General features: G+C 39.4%; 1 protein-coding gene across 1 annotated transcript in view; it reads right to left on the minus strand.

The window, feature by feature from the left end:
• LOC109622675 (uncharacterized) overlaps window positions 1-14,603 on the minus strand; it is a 517,321-nt gene that overhangs the window by 486,392 nt on the left and 16,326 nt on the right. The gene's annotated exons all lie outside the window — the stretch shown is intronic.

Below are 14,603 nucleotides of genomic sequence, written 5' to 3' on the forward strand. Positions count from 1 at the left end.
GAGTGAAATTTAGGTTGAAGGTATCCGAAATCCTTGCTTCGTTCATTTTGCACTAAGCCGCTGACTGAAAACAGCAGAGTATGTGTCTTATTTTTATTATTTCGTTACTCCATTCGCAGGGGTTTTCAGACATTTCGGCTCGCGGTGCACTTTTTGGAAATAAATCGCTCCGCGGTGCACATCTGCATTATTGTTAAGAAAAAAAAAAACAATGCCAAATTCGTCAAAAAAGTCGAATTTTTCATAGCAAATCCAAGGTGCATACACTCGTCATTAGTTCCCCCCCCCCCCAATTATAACATGACATTGCCTTACGGTTTTTCATCACTTATCGGAGTATAGTGGAGTGACACAGTTTTTCGACTTAGAATATTTCTTGCTTAGAATGCTTCTGGAAACTTTCAGACAAGATCTTTACATACATACATTTATTTGTTCTACATCATTAAGACAAGACATAATCAACAATAGTACGCCACAATACTCGGTTTGTGGCTGCCGCTCTCCATCCTCGGTCGCGCCCAATGCTCGCCAAGTCACGCTCCACCTGGTCCGCCCATCGTGCTCTCTGCGCTCCACGCCTTCTTGTGCCAACCGGATCCGTTGCAAACACCAGCTTTGCAGGGTTGTTGTCCGGCATTCTTGCAACATGCCCTGCCCACCGTATCCTTCCGGCTTTGGCCACCTTCTGGATGCTGGGTTCGCCGTAAAGTGCAGTGAGCTCGTGGTTCATTCTTCTCCGCCACACACCTTTCTCCTGCACACCGCCGAAGATCGTTCTTAGCACGCGTCGCTCGAAAACTCCGAGTGCTTGTAGGTCCTCCTCGAGCATGGTCCATGTCTCGTGCCCGTAGAGGATCACCGGTCTTATTAGCGTTTTGTACATGGTGCATTTGGTGCGTGGGTGAATCTTTTTCGACCGCAGTTTCTTCTGGAGCCCGTAGTAGGCCCGACTTCCGCTGATGATGCGCCTCCGAATTTCACGACTCACGTTGTTGTCAGCCGTCAGTAAGGATCCGAGGTAGACGAATTCCTCCACCACCTCGAAAGTATCCCCGTCTATCGTAACATTACTACCCAGACGGATCCGGTCGTGTTCAGTTCCGCCTACCAGCATGTACTTTGTTTTTGAGGCATTCACCACCAGTCCGACCTTTGCTGCTTCGCGTTTCAGGCGGGTGTACAGTTCTGCCACCGTTCCAAATGTTCTAGCGATAATGTCCATGTCGTCCGCAAAGCACACAAATTGACCGGATTTTGTGAAAATCGTTCCCCGGCTGTTGAGCCCGGCTCGTCGCATCACACCTTCCAGCGCGATGTTGAAGAGTAGACATGAGAGTCCGTCACCTTGTCGCAGTCCCCGGCGAGACACGAATGAACTGGATAGTTCACCCGAAACTCTTACGCAGTTTTGCACACCGTCCATCGTTGCTTTAATCAGTCTAGTCAGCTTCCCAGGAAAGCCGTTTTCGTCCATGATTCTCCATAGCTCTGCGCGGTCGATACTATCGTATGCCGCTTTGAAGTCGATGAACAGGTGGTGCGTTGGGACCTGGTATTCACGGCATTTCTGGAGGATTTGCCGTACGGTAAAGATCTGGTCCGTTGTCGACCGGCCGTCGATGAAGCCGGCTTGATAACTTCCCACGAACTCATTTGTTTTAGGTGACAGACGACGGAAGATGATCTGGGATAGCACTTTGTAGGCAGCATTCAAAATAGTGATCGCCCTGAAGTTCTCACATTCCAAATGGTCGCCTTTCTTGTGAATGGGGCAGATTACCCCTTCCTTCCACTCCTCCGGTAGCTGTTCGGTTTCCCAGATCCTGACTATCAGCCGATGCAGACAGGTGGCCAACTTTTCTGGGCCCATCTTGATGAGTTCAGCTGCGATACCATCCTTACCAGCTGCTTTGTTGGTTTTGAGCTGGTGAATGGCATCCTTAACTTCCCTCAGCGTGGGAGTTGGTTCATTTCCGTCCTCCGCTGCACTGGCGTCGTCGTTCCTTCCGTTGCCTACGTTCTCCACGCCATTCAGGTGCTGATCGAAGTGCTGCTTCCACCTTTCGATCACCTCACGTCCGTCCGTCAAGAGGCCTCCGTCTTTATCCCTGCATATTTCGGCTCGCGGCACGAAGCCGTTGCGGGATGCGTTGAGCTTCTGATAGAACTTCCGTGTTTCTTGGGAACGGCACAGCAGCTCCATTTCTTCACACTCCGCTTCTTCCAGGCGACGCTTTTTCTCCCGAAAGAGGCGGGTCTGCTGTTTCCGCTTCTGTTTATAACGTTCCACGTTCTGTCGAGTCCCTTGCTGCAGCATTACCGCCCTCGCTGCGTTCTTCTCCTCCAAAACCGTTCTGCACTCTTCGTCGAACCATTCGTTCCGTCGATTCCGTTCCACGTACCCGATGGTGCTCTCGGCTGCGTCGTTGATGGCTGCTTTCACTGTACTCCAGCAGTCCACTAGAGGGGCCTCATCGAGCTCGCCCTCGTCTGGCAACGCGGCCTCGAGATTCTGCGCGTATGCTGAGGCGACATCCGGTTGCTTCAGTCGCTCTAGGTTGTACCGTGGCGGTCGCCGGTACCGTACATTGTTGATGACGGAGAGTTTTGGGCGCAGTTTGGCCATCACCAGATAGTGGTCGGAGTCGATGTTGGCGCCACGATAGGTCCTGACGTCGATAATGTCGGAGAAGTGCCGTCCGTCAATCAGAACGTGGTCGATTTGAGATTCCGTCTGCTGTGGTGATCTCCAGGTGTAACGATAAGGGAGGCTGTGTTGGAAAAAGGTGCTACGTATGGCCATACTTTTGGAGGCGGCGAAATCAATGAGTCGTAGGCCGTTTTCGTTCGTTTGCTGGTGAGCGCTAAACTTACCAATCGTCGGTCTGAATTCCTCCTCCTGGCCTACCTGAGCGTTCAAATCTCCTATGATGATCTTGACGTCGTGGCTTGGGCAGCGGTCGTACTCGCGTTCGAGCTGCGCGTAAAATGCGTCCTTGTCATCATCAGTACTTCCGGAGTGTGGGCTGTGCACGTTTATTATGCTGAAGTTGAAGAATCGGCCCTTGATCCTCAACCTGCACATTCTTTCGTCGATCGGCCACCAACCGATCACGCGCCTCTGCATATCACCCATCACGATGAAAGCTGTTCCCAGCTCGCGTGTGTTGCCGCAGCTCTGGTAGATGGTATGATTACCTCTAAACGTTCGCACCATGGATCCTGTCCAACACACCTCCTGCAGCGCTACGATGCCGAACCCGCGGTCCTTCAGTAGATCGGCGAGTATGCGGGTGCTCCCAATGAAGTTGAGAGATCGGCAGTTCCACGTACCGAGTTTCCAATCGCAAGTCCTTTTTGTTCGCTGGGGTCGTTGCCGTTGGTCTCGGTTCGTATTATTCTGTTGCTGATTTTCCGTTACAATGGTTTTTTACGGCTGGCTCGTAGGGCCTGACACCAACCCCCTACTTTCCGGAGGACCATAGTGCACAGTTGAGCTTAGAGTCCTTCCCTGGCACTGAGACGTAAATCAGCCGCCCCTAACATGGGGATCAGACGCTGTTGTGAGCCGCTCCTCCTGGAGAACAGACGCTCAGGTTTGCCGAAGCAAACCCCCCCTTCCCTGTCAGCCTACGACCAAAGTTCCCACCGGGGTTGGTTACCCGAGCAGGGAATGAGAACTAATTGAAAATAAATTGAGTTATTTAGATATCACGAATTATGATAACAAAGTGAGTTTTCAATTTGTATGACTTAAGTGTTAACATAACAAAAATGATAACAAAATAATGTACTGGAATATCTAATTGAAATCAGAATGAGTTCTCATTGATAACAAATTGATATCTCATTTTGTTATCTAAATTTTACGACTTGATATCATACGCAGTTCTCAGGGAGTTATCAAATCTAAAGGGTAATAACTAAAAATAATAACAAATTTAGTATTCATTTTGATATTTTATTAGGCATTAATTAACATGAATAAGAAAAAATTTAAATTAGATTTTATTTTAAATTTAGAAGAATCTCGTGATTGAAAACTTGTTTTGTTTGATACGATATTATCAGAATATGGCACCTATTAATGACGTAGTATTATCGATTGTAACATTAACATTTCATCAACAGTCATTTCTAACTTCGAGCCTAAACGAAGAAAAGTTGTATGGAAATCGGATATGATATCCTCATAGATATGCAGCATAACTATACCATGATTCAACTAAAAGAATAATGATGGACATTGAAGTGACAAAGAAAAGTAAATTTGGAGTCAAAGGACAACTGCCCTTAACCTTCCGTATTTATGTTCCTCGCGCGGTTGACTACCTGCGTCAGCACCACGCTAATGCTGAGTACAAAAAGCGAAATTTTTTTTAACGTGTTGTACAAAATACAACAGCGCGATCGCTCGAGGGTTAATATTTTTGTATAGGTATTGCGGAGATTCCACCTGTTTAGACTCCTGCGCGAATATTAGTCGCGTGGATTTTTCTTGCGTGGGCCCACAAATATAAAAACAGATCGCGTCCTAGTGAATATTTTACTTTGCGTTGTTCAATACACCTTTGGCGAATGTATTGCGTTGTAAACAAATATTTATAATGTACCCACGCCAAAAATGAGCCTTATCATTTTATTGCGTCGGAATCTATAAATCTCCTCAATGGGCAATAATTATATTTCAGCTTTTCCTTCTGATTACATGCACTGCAGCAAAACAAATGTGGGCAATGTTCACGACATCCCACAGCCACAGGCATCGGGACTCAAATTGAATGACATCGAGCAACGAATAGAGTGGCATTCGGCTTCTCAGCCTTTTCCCTCGTTACCCGGGGAAAAGGATGACATTGAAAAAATAAGGCATCCGATAGGAAACATATTTTACTACAATAATTCTATCGGGTATGGCATAATGTCGTTTGGCATAGTCTTTTGGTATAATGGCCAAATGGCATAATCTGGCATAATAGTCGGTTGGAAAATGGCCGTAATAAATATCTGTGTTATTTTCAAAACTTCAAACATAGCGAAATTCATCATTTTGGTACGGAGCTACAATAAATCCTTTTTCGCGCGATGTGACCATCAACAGTAGAATGTACGTGAATTACTTGGGTTGGCCATATCTAACTTCTTTTGCCTTTAATATAGAATTTAAAAATTTAAAAATATTTGGCAATATGTTAAGATTGAAATAACTGATATCTGGGAACTTTTGTATTCTGGGTAGTTTTGTTCTCTTCGTCATGAAAGGCTTTTTGAAACCTGTTGAATTCAAAGTTGGCCTCAAATCTTTCCCAACCAAGCTATACAACCAAGTTTCAGGCAACTTGGCCGATGAATACCCTCTCATAACGAAGAGAACAAACCTGTCGATAATATCCAGTCACCCTAAAAAGACTTACTAAAGTTTAAGCCAATTTAAATCAATAGCATGACCATTACCCAGAATCAGCAAATTAAAAATTTTGTGTCAATAGGGTTGGGCGGGGCAAGATGGGTCAGTGCCATTTTCGGGCGCATTACTCATGTTTTGATTATGTTAATAATTTTGTTAGATGACCAGCTTGAATATACAAAAGTTTGGGGCATTCATTGAAAAATTATTCACTCTCATTGGAAATAAAATGGTTTTTAGTCATTTTTCTTATGCGATACATTCCATTTAATCTCCATATAAACGGCCGCGGGCAAGATGGGTCACCTTCAATTTTGAACGTATTTTTGGAGCATTCAAAAGTTATTTATTTTTTATTACAAGACTATCTCATAAATTACTTCAATCAAGCGGAATGAACGCTCAAAATTATAACATAAAATTATGATATTTTTTTAGTGAAAACATCGATTTTCAAGTCGCCTTAGGACCACTTAAATCGTAAAGTTTTATGTATTCCAAATAAATTTATAAAATGTTTACTATTAGCTCTTGTATGGATATGGAGCATAAATGAATGCGGAACAAATCTTATATTTTGACGTTTTTAGTTGAGAAAATGTGAATTACTTAAAAGGTGACCCATCTTGCCCCGCACTTTTTTCACGGCGCAAAATTGATCACTTTTCAAAACTGCTTGTTCAACATCATATTTTGTGTTTAATGAACTTTTTTATCGACTTTTAGCATAGCTAACTAGTGTATTAAAGAGTAGCAGACGAATACAAATGAATACGATTTGTATTTACAAAGTTATGGTGATCCATCCTTAGGTGACCCACCTTGCACCCCCCCCCCCCCCTATGTAAGTAAAATACTCTGGTAGATTTAACACACAGTTTGTGAATATAGGGGACTGCATGAAATTCTCTCCTTTTCTTTCACTCTTACAGAAAATTTGTAAACAACAAGGCCAAGAAACGTCAAAATCCCATACAAAATCAAAACAATGCAGTGCCCTATAATTAATATTAATATTGCGTATTTCCCACACCACTTTCGCAGTTAGTATAAGTGCGGGATCGTGAATAAAACTGCGATTTTGCATCGAATCGTGTCGGTGTCTTCTGCGCACCTATGCATTACAAAGTGCTGAATAAGTGCGCAGAAAACACCGAAACAATTCGATGCAAAATCGCAGTTTTATTCACGATCCCGCACTTATACTAACTGCGAAAGGGGTCCAGTTGGGTGGGAACTGCGCAATAAAGCATATTAAACCTTTTTTGGATTTTTGAAATCAAATCTTGTTATCATTGAGTTTTTGAAATGATAACAAAATGATATCTTAATTTGATATTAAATAAAAACAATTCGGAAAGAAAACTTATTTTGATTTCATTTTGTTATCAATAACAAAATGAGTTATCAATTTGTTATAGGTTTGTTCTCATTCCCTGCTCGGGTACCCGATCTTCCCTAAGGTTGCTCATAGTTTCCGGCCGGTACCGCGTGGAGGTAGGGATAGGAGTTACTGGGCAGAGGCTAGTGGATCACAATGGGATCTGAATTGCGCAGCATACCCAGCCTTTACCGTGCCACAAGATCTTTATAAATGCTGAATGAAGTTGAGCCGAATTAGTGGTGTTTTGTTTTTAAGAACCTCGGTGAAGTCCTTCCAAGACTACTGAATTATTTATAGCAGTAGCGTCTCATAACCTTTCTTTTTACCTCTTCAATGACTCTAAAACTGTAATTTGCGAAGAATTCAGGATCTAAATCAAATTAAAAATGGACGGAAACGACAATTCTCGTTATTCTCTACAAACTAGGAGTTAATTTGATGACAAAATTCAAGAATTTACTTTCGTTGGACAGGTAGGTTTAAGGTTAGGAAATCTCCACCAGGATTTTTTTATAGACGTTTTTCTACGACTTTTACTGGATTTCTGAAAAATTTCTAGCAAGACATTTGGCAGCTTTATTTTCAGAACTTTGGCATATATTTACTGACAATATTTGTGATAAATTCCTTCCAGGCACTATTGTCAATTCGGAAGGAGATGTGTGTTGTTCACCTGATTTCGAGATCAGTGATAGATTCCTTCTCTGGTATTAAGCAAAGCCACAGAAATATTAGTAAGATTTTTTCTGAGATTTTTTTAGCGTATTCATTGAAGATACATTGCAGATGACGGATTTCGCGCCAACTCGAACAAATGTTGGCAGCACCCTCTCAGATTACAACGAAACTTTCTTGGTGTGTAGACCTTGCCCAGATAAGCCACTTTGCATACTCATTTTTCTAATTTTTTTTCTCGACTGACTTTTGAAAAGGGTTAAACTTTTTTTATGGATTTTTTAAAAATGTTTTTAATCAAAAAATGACTACTCCTACAAAAAAGTGTTGTATGGGTGAATATCACAAAATAAGTCAAATTTTAAGAAAAAAAAATACTGAAAAAAAATCCAAAATGAGCCCTACACTGAAAAAAATCATTTCTAAAAATTCAAAGTTGATTTAAAAAAAAACGCCATTTTTGATTTTGATGAAATTTTGTCTCAAGACAGGTAATTATGTTCCCTACCAACCGTCCATACATCACAAGATGGGCACTTTTAAGGAAAAAAAGTTTTTCTAACAAAAACTTTTTCTTGTTCGAATGATTTTTTTTTTCAGTGTATTTTGTTATCAACAATAAAACCAGTGAAGGCCATAACAATCCCAGAATCCAATGAAACTCAATTTTCTAGGAGATTTTGTGTTATTTATTCAATCATTTGGAAGGGTTTTCCTATACATAAAAAACTTCAAAATATTACAAATGTATTTTCTTAGGAAATGTAATGTTTGATCGCAATATGTATTGAAGTGCACTTTTAAATATACAATTATTTATAATTATGAATTTTTCAAATATATATATATGTGGCTTAGAGCCAATTTCAAACATGTTCTTTTCTATTTTTTTCCGATCATACTAAATATTTTTGGTTCATCTTCTGAATTAGAATACCTGTTTGCCTTTACTTTGTCGCCAGGAATAGGCAAAAAACTATGGAATTTCTGAGTGCCTGGTATTGTTTTGGCGTTATTATATATTCGAGATCTTCTGACATTTTAATATACTGTTCAGTGGATACGTAACAGAAATTTAATTTAGTTATATTTTTATCTGTCTATACAACTGCCCAGTTATATAACTCTCGTGGAGTTGTTATGGTATTTCCATAATCTCGAGCAAGACTTGCTCCACCGACAAACTGACGTGCAGGCTAGTACGAAGGTTCATGAAATGCGCGTCCGAAATTTCAAATTGAAAACCGTTGAAACACTAATGCCATCTGTTGATTTTTGTTCAGAAGTATTTTGACCAAACAATATCGATCACTCGTAAATAATACCACGCAAACGTGTGTTCGAATGGAAAAATTTTTCAAAGGTCGAACGATGCTCTATAAACGTCAATACAATGGAAATGATTACTCATACTTCTCATGATTGACGAAGAAAAGAAAAAAACAATTAATTCTGTTCAAAATATAGCTTTTTGCAAGCTTTGAACACTCATAAGTCTCACATAATTTCATTCTTTTCTTGGATTTATTGTAGCGTGGATGTTTACATTCTGTGGCGTCGTCGGCGTCGCCCTCATCGTCATCACCGCCGTTGCCGTTCTTTTGCTATTTTGCTATTTAACTATACATCAGGACACAATAATTTCATCATAAGAACCAAAGTAAATGTTCTTGAAGCAATTTATTAATGACTAAACAATGTAAGTTCTCAATTTGATAATATTTCTCTGTTCGAAACGTGAAATAGTGATTGCCCAAGCACTCGATATCTTAACGGCACCAGCAGCAGCAACAGAGACAGCAACATCGTCGCGACGCTCGTTGAATCCGGTGCGTACCTACAGATGGTAACAGCCACCAAAATTTGGTGTTATTTAACTACGGCTGAGGCGTTGGACTAAATTTTTCAATTTTCATATTCAAATGCTTAAGTAAACCGTAAAATGCTACATTCTGAGTGCCCGCGAAGCAGCAGACTCATATTACCGGATATCACGTGCTTTTGTTTACAAATTATTCGGTCAAGACGACGCCTGCATGGGCGTCGTGGGCGTCATCATTTTGTCAAACGTCACTTCAATTTGACATTTGCGATCACTGGCTTTTGAATTAATCGTGTAATGTTTTCGGTCATGTCCTGAGATCGAGAGTCACGTCAGTTCGTCGGTGCTTGCTCTCTTTGCCATTCGCTTGAGAGTGCCACCAATAGCATCACATGGACCTTTACCGTGGGACGTTGCAAAAAAAAATGCCATTCTGCTCTTAATGCATGCTTTGACTGGAATCTACATAGACTAGCAAAGTTCTTCTTATTTTTGTATTGTGATGCTGCCCCATCAGACATAAAATAAATTTTAGAAAAGTTCGTTAATTGTTTCATAAAATCTATCATTTTTGAGATGAACAACTGGACCGCAACTGTATCGTGAGCCATTACTTCCGATATGATAATGAAGCTAACATTTACAAGTTTATTATCTTTCATATAGTAAATATCAAATGGGTGTATTGTTGCTTGCGAGTTGTTCCAATGATATCCTTGAGCAGCGTTTTGAATTATGAATGAATAGTTTTCAGAGAAATCACAAATCGCAAGAATTTCATCATCCTTTAATGTATCTTTTTACCCTTCTTACACCCATAAGAAGGGTATAAATACCGCTTGGAAAACCGACTGTCGATCCGAGGCCCGCAGGGCCGAGTCACATATACCAATCAACTCAGCTCGACGAATTGAGCAAATGTCTGTATGTGCGTGTGTGTGTATGTGTGTGTGTGTGTGTGTGTGTATGTGTGTGTGTGTGTATGTGTGTGTGTGTGTGTATGTATGTTACAAAAAAATGTCACTCACGGTTCTCAGCCATCTGTTGACCGATTTGAGTTCTCTTGGAAGCAAATGAAAGCTACTACATCCTAGTAAAACGCTATTGAATTTTATTTTGATTGGACGTTCGGTTACCGAGATATCTTTCAAAGAGTGCTAGGGAGTAGTACAACTTAATTATTTTAGATATTTTTGACAAAGTGTATCACCATAAATTTCTCAGCCGTCTATCAACCGATTCGGGTTCTTAAGGCCCGAAACGAAAGCTACTGCACCCTAGAAGAACGCTTTTGAATTTCATTCCGATTGGACATTTTGTAACCGAGATATCTTTCGGGGAGTACTTTGGAGTAATACAACTTAACTTTTTAAGAGGTCTTTGACAAAATGCTTCATAATAAATGAATCAGCCGTGTGCAATCGATTTGAGTTCTCTCAGCATCAAATGAAAGCTACAGCATCCAAGTAGTATGCTATTAAATTTCATGCCGTTTGGACATTTTGTTTCCGAGATATCTTTCCACGAGTACTTAAGGAGTAATGAAATTTACGCTTTTGAGAGATTTTTGATAAAATGTATCATAATACATTTCTCAGACGTTTGTCAACAGATTTTTTATGATCATATTTGGTTTCTCAAGGAGCTCTGCATGAAAATGCAATTGCAACAAATACATAAAAGCTACTATCTCTTTGTAATATTTGAGCTTAATAAACAGTAGCAAAAATATCACGGAATGTATGTAGGAAAAGCCTTTTTACCCTTCTTACACCCATAACAAGGGTATAAATATCGCTCGAAAAACCGACTTTCGATTCGAGGCCCGGAGGGCCGAGTCTCATATACCAATTAACTCAGCTCGACGAACTGAGCAAATGTCTGTATGTGTGTGTGTGTATGTGTGTATGTGTGTGTGTGTGTATGTGCGTTACAAAAAAAAGTCACGCACGTTTCTCAGCCGTCTGTCAACCGATTTGAGTTCTCTTGGAAGCAAATGAAAGCTACTACATCCTAGTAGAACGCTATTGAATGTTTTTTCGATTGGACGTTTGGTTACCGAGATATCTCTCGAAGAGTACTTATGAGTCATACTTCTAAACTTTTTAAGATTTTTGACCAAGTGTATCATAATAAATATTTCGGCCGTTTGTCAATCGATTTAAGTTCTCTTGGCACCAAATGAAAGCTACAGCATCCTAGTAGATCACCCAGAAAATTTATTTCGATTGGACATTTGGTTACAGAGATATCTTTCGAAGAGTACTTAGGATTTATACAACTAAACTTTTTGAGATTTTTGACCAATTGTATAATAATAAATATCTTAGCCGTCTGTCAACCAATTTCGGTTACCCTGGCACCAAATGAAAGCTACAACATTCTAGTAGAACCCTATACAATTTCATTAGGATTGGACATTTGATTACCGAGATATCTTTCAAAAAGTACTTGGGAGTAATACAGGTTAACTTTTTGAAAGATTTTGGACCAAGGGTACCATAATAAATATCTCAGCCATCTGTCAACCGATTTGGGTTCTCTAAGCACCAAATGAAAGCTACAATTACCTTGTATAAGGCCCGATTCGACATTTGATTACTGAGATATCTTACGAAGAGTATTTCAATAAATTCTTTTTACCCTTCTTACACCCATAAGAAGGGTATAAATATCGCTTGAAAAACCGACTTTCGATCCGAGGCCCGCAGGGCCGAGTCACATATACCAATCAACTCAGCTCGACGAATTGAGCAAATGTCTGTATGTGCGTGTGTGTGTGTATGTGTGTGTGTGTGTATGTATGTTACAAAAAATGTCACTCACGGTTCTCAGCCGTCTGTTGACCGATTTGAGTTCTCTTGGAAGCAAATGAAAGCTACTACATCCTAGTAGAACGCTATTGAATTTTATTTTGATTGGACGTTCGGTTACCGAGATATCTTTCAAAGAGTGCTAGGGAGTAGTACAACTTAATTATTTTAAAGATTTTTGACCATTATCACCATTAATTTCTCAGCCGTCTATCAACCGATTTGGGTTTTTAAGGCCCCAAACGAAAGCTACTGCATCCTAGAAGAATGCTTTTGAATTTCATTCCGATTGGACATTTTGTAACCGAGATATCTTTTGAGGAGTACTTTGGAGTAATACAACTTAACTTTTTAAGAGGTCTTTGAAAAATGCCTCATAATTAATTGACCAGCCGTGTGCCAATCGGTTTGAGTTCTCTCATCAGCAAATGAAAGGTGCAGCATCCTAGTAGTATGCTATTGAATTTCATGCCGTTTGGACATTTTGTTTCCGAGATATCTTTCGAGGAGTAGTTAGGAGTAATAAAATATACGCTATTGAGAGATTTTTGATAAAATGTATCATAATAAATTTCTCAGCCGTCTGTCAACCGATTCGGGTTCTCTTAGCATCAAATGAAAGCTACAACATCCTCGTACAATTGAATTTTATTTTGATTGGACATTTAGTTACCGAGATTTCTTTTGAAGAGTATTTGGGAGTAATCTCAATAAATTACTTTTTTATTATTATACTAGCTGTATCTCGATGATTTTCTTACCCATGTATTGTCGGGCCGCCACCAAACCGGACGTCGCTCAATCAAGTCGCGGCGCGACCCGACTTGCGACGTTTTTTGAATTACACTTCAACCTTATTTTACGTCCACTCATGGCTGATCGAAAAAAAATTCTACCGAGCAAGCAACGACAAAACTCAACACTTTTATATTTTTTGATAAATCTGCTTAGTCAAGCGAAGTGTTAAAAAATATAAAAGTGTTAAGTTTCTTCATTGTTGTTACGGTAGAAATTATTTTCGACCAAACAAGAGTGGACGTAAAATAAGGTTGAGGTGTATGTCAAAAGTAGTGCGCATCCTTCCCGTTGCTGTCAGCAACACAGCGCACTAGATGCGAAACAGTTGCGACACTTGTGTGCCAAGAAAATGGCAGTTTTTGATTGAATGTCTGTCTTGATTCCAACCGAATAGACAATATTAATAGATTGACAGTAAACAAGAGATAAAGTATTCCAGAATATGTAAGCTATTGTTTAAACATTCCATACAAGATTCTATGAGATTCTGGCTGTCATTTCTGGTAGTTGAGCCCATGGTCGATAATTCTATTATGGAAAGCAATCAACTTGATGCCAAATCTACAATATTTTCTAGAATGACCAAAACTCACAATCATATATACGAATAATACAACAATATTTTTAATAAGTGTAAGAAGGGTTCTGTTCACCATAGGTGGATTAATTCAGGTTTTTATTTCTGAGAAATGATGATTGTTGTTTATGAATAAAGTCGTGTGTTATAAGTTTGTCAATTTTATCAACAAGATACGGAACAAATTCATCAACAGGTTTAATAATCGTTTCTAAATTACAGCGATCAGTATTCAACCACTGCTGAAATATAATCTCTTCTTTGTCATTTGATTCTAATATCAATGTAAGTTCCTCTTCAATGTGTTCATTACAAGCACACTTTTCACAAGCACGGAAAAAGCAATTATGTTCTGGTGGAAATATCGCAAAGCATTTTTTGTATTATTTCATCTTGTGACACAATTCTTATACTGTTGAACATTAAATTTACAATTTCATGAATAGTACATATGCATACATTATTGCACTTGAATTTGTTGAATTTTGATTTATACGATTGATCCATTATTTTTCAGAACTGCCTTTAATAACCAAAGAGAAGTAACACGTTGAATGATACCGATTCATTTTCTTGTTTTGTTCATATTTGCTTTAGGTACAACACTTGATTTGTTTTTTTTTCGATTAGGTAGTTCGAATCTAATAAATAGCCTTACCTAATATTAGGTAAGAACATGGGGTAGAAACGTTTGGGTAGAAATTACAGCAGCACGTATGAAATGCGTGTTCCAATTGTATATTGTTTCGTACTTCTAGAGTGCTGCTGCGTGAATATGGGTGCATTGCATTGTCGCATATGACACAATAAGTTTCATTGCATTTTGAGATTACTAGATAACCTTCACTGGTTTAGTTCGTTTTTAAAAAAAGACACTGCAAAAATAATAATTTGGACATGAAAAAGTTTTTGTTAGAAAAACTTTTTTTCCTTAAAAGTGCCCATCTTGTGATGTATGGACGGTTGGTAGGGAACATAATTACCTGTCTTGAGTCAAAATTTTATCAAAATCAAAAATGGCGTTTTTTTTTCAAATCAACTTTGAATTTTTAGAAATGATTTTTTTCAGTGTAGGGCTCATTTTGGATTTTTTTTTCAGTATTTTTTTCTTAAAATTTGACTTA

This window comes from Aedes albopictus, chromosome 2 (assembly GCF_035046485.1).
Source record: "Aedes albopictus strain Foshan chromosome 2, AalbF5, whole genome shotgun sequence".
NCBI lineage: Eukaryota > Metazoa > Arthropoda > Insecta > Diptera > Culicidae > Aedes > Aedes albopictus.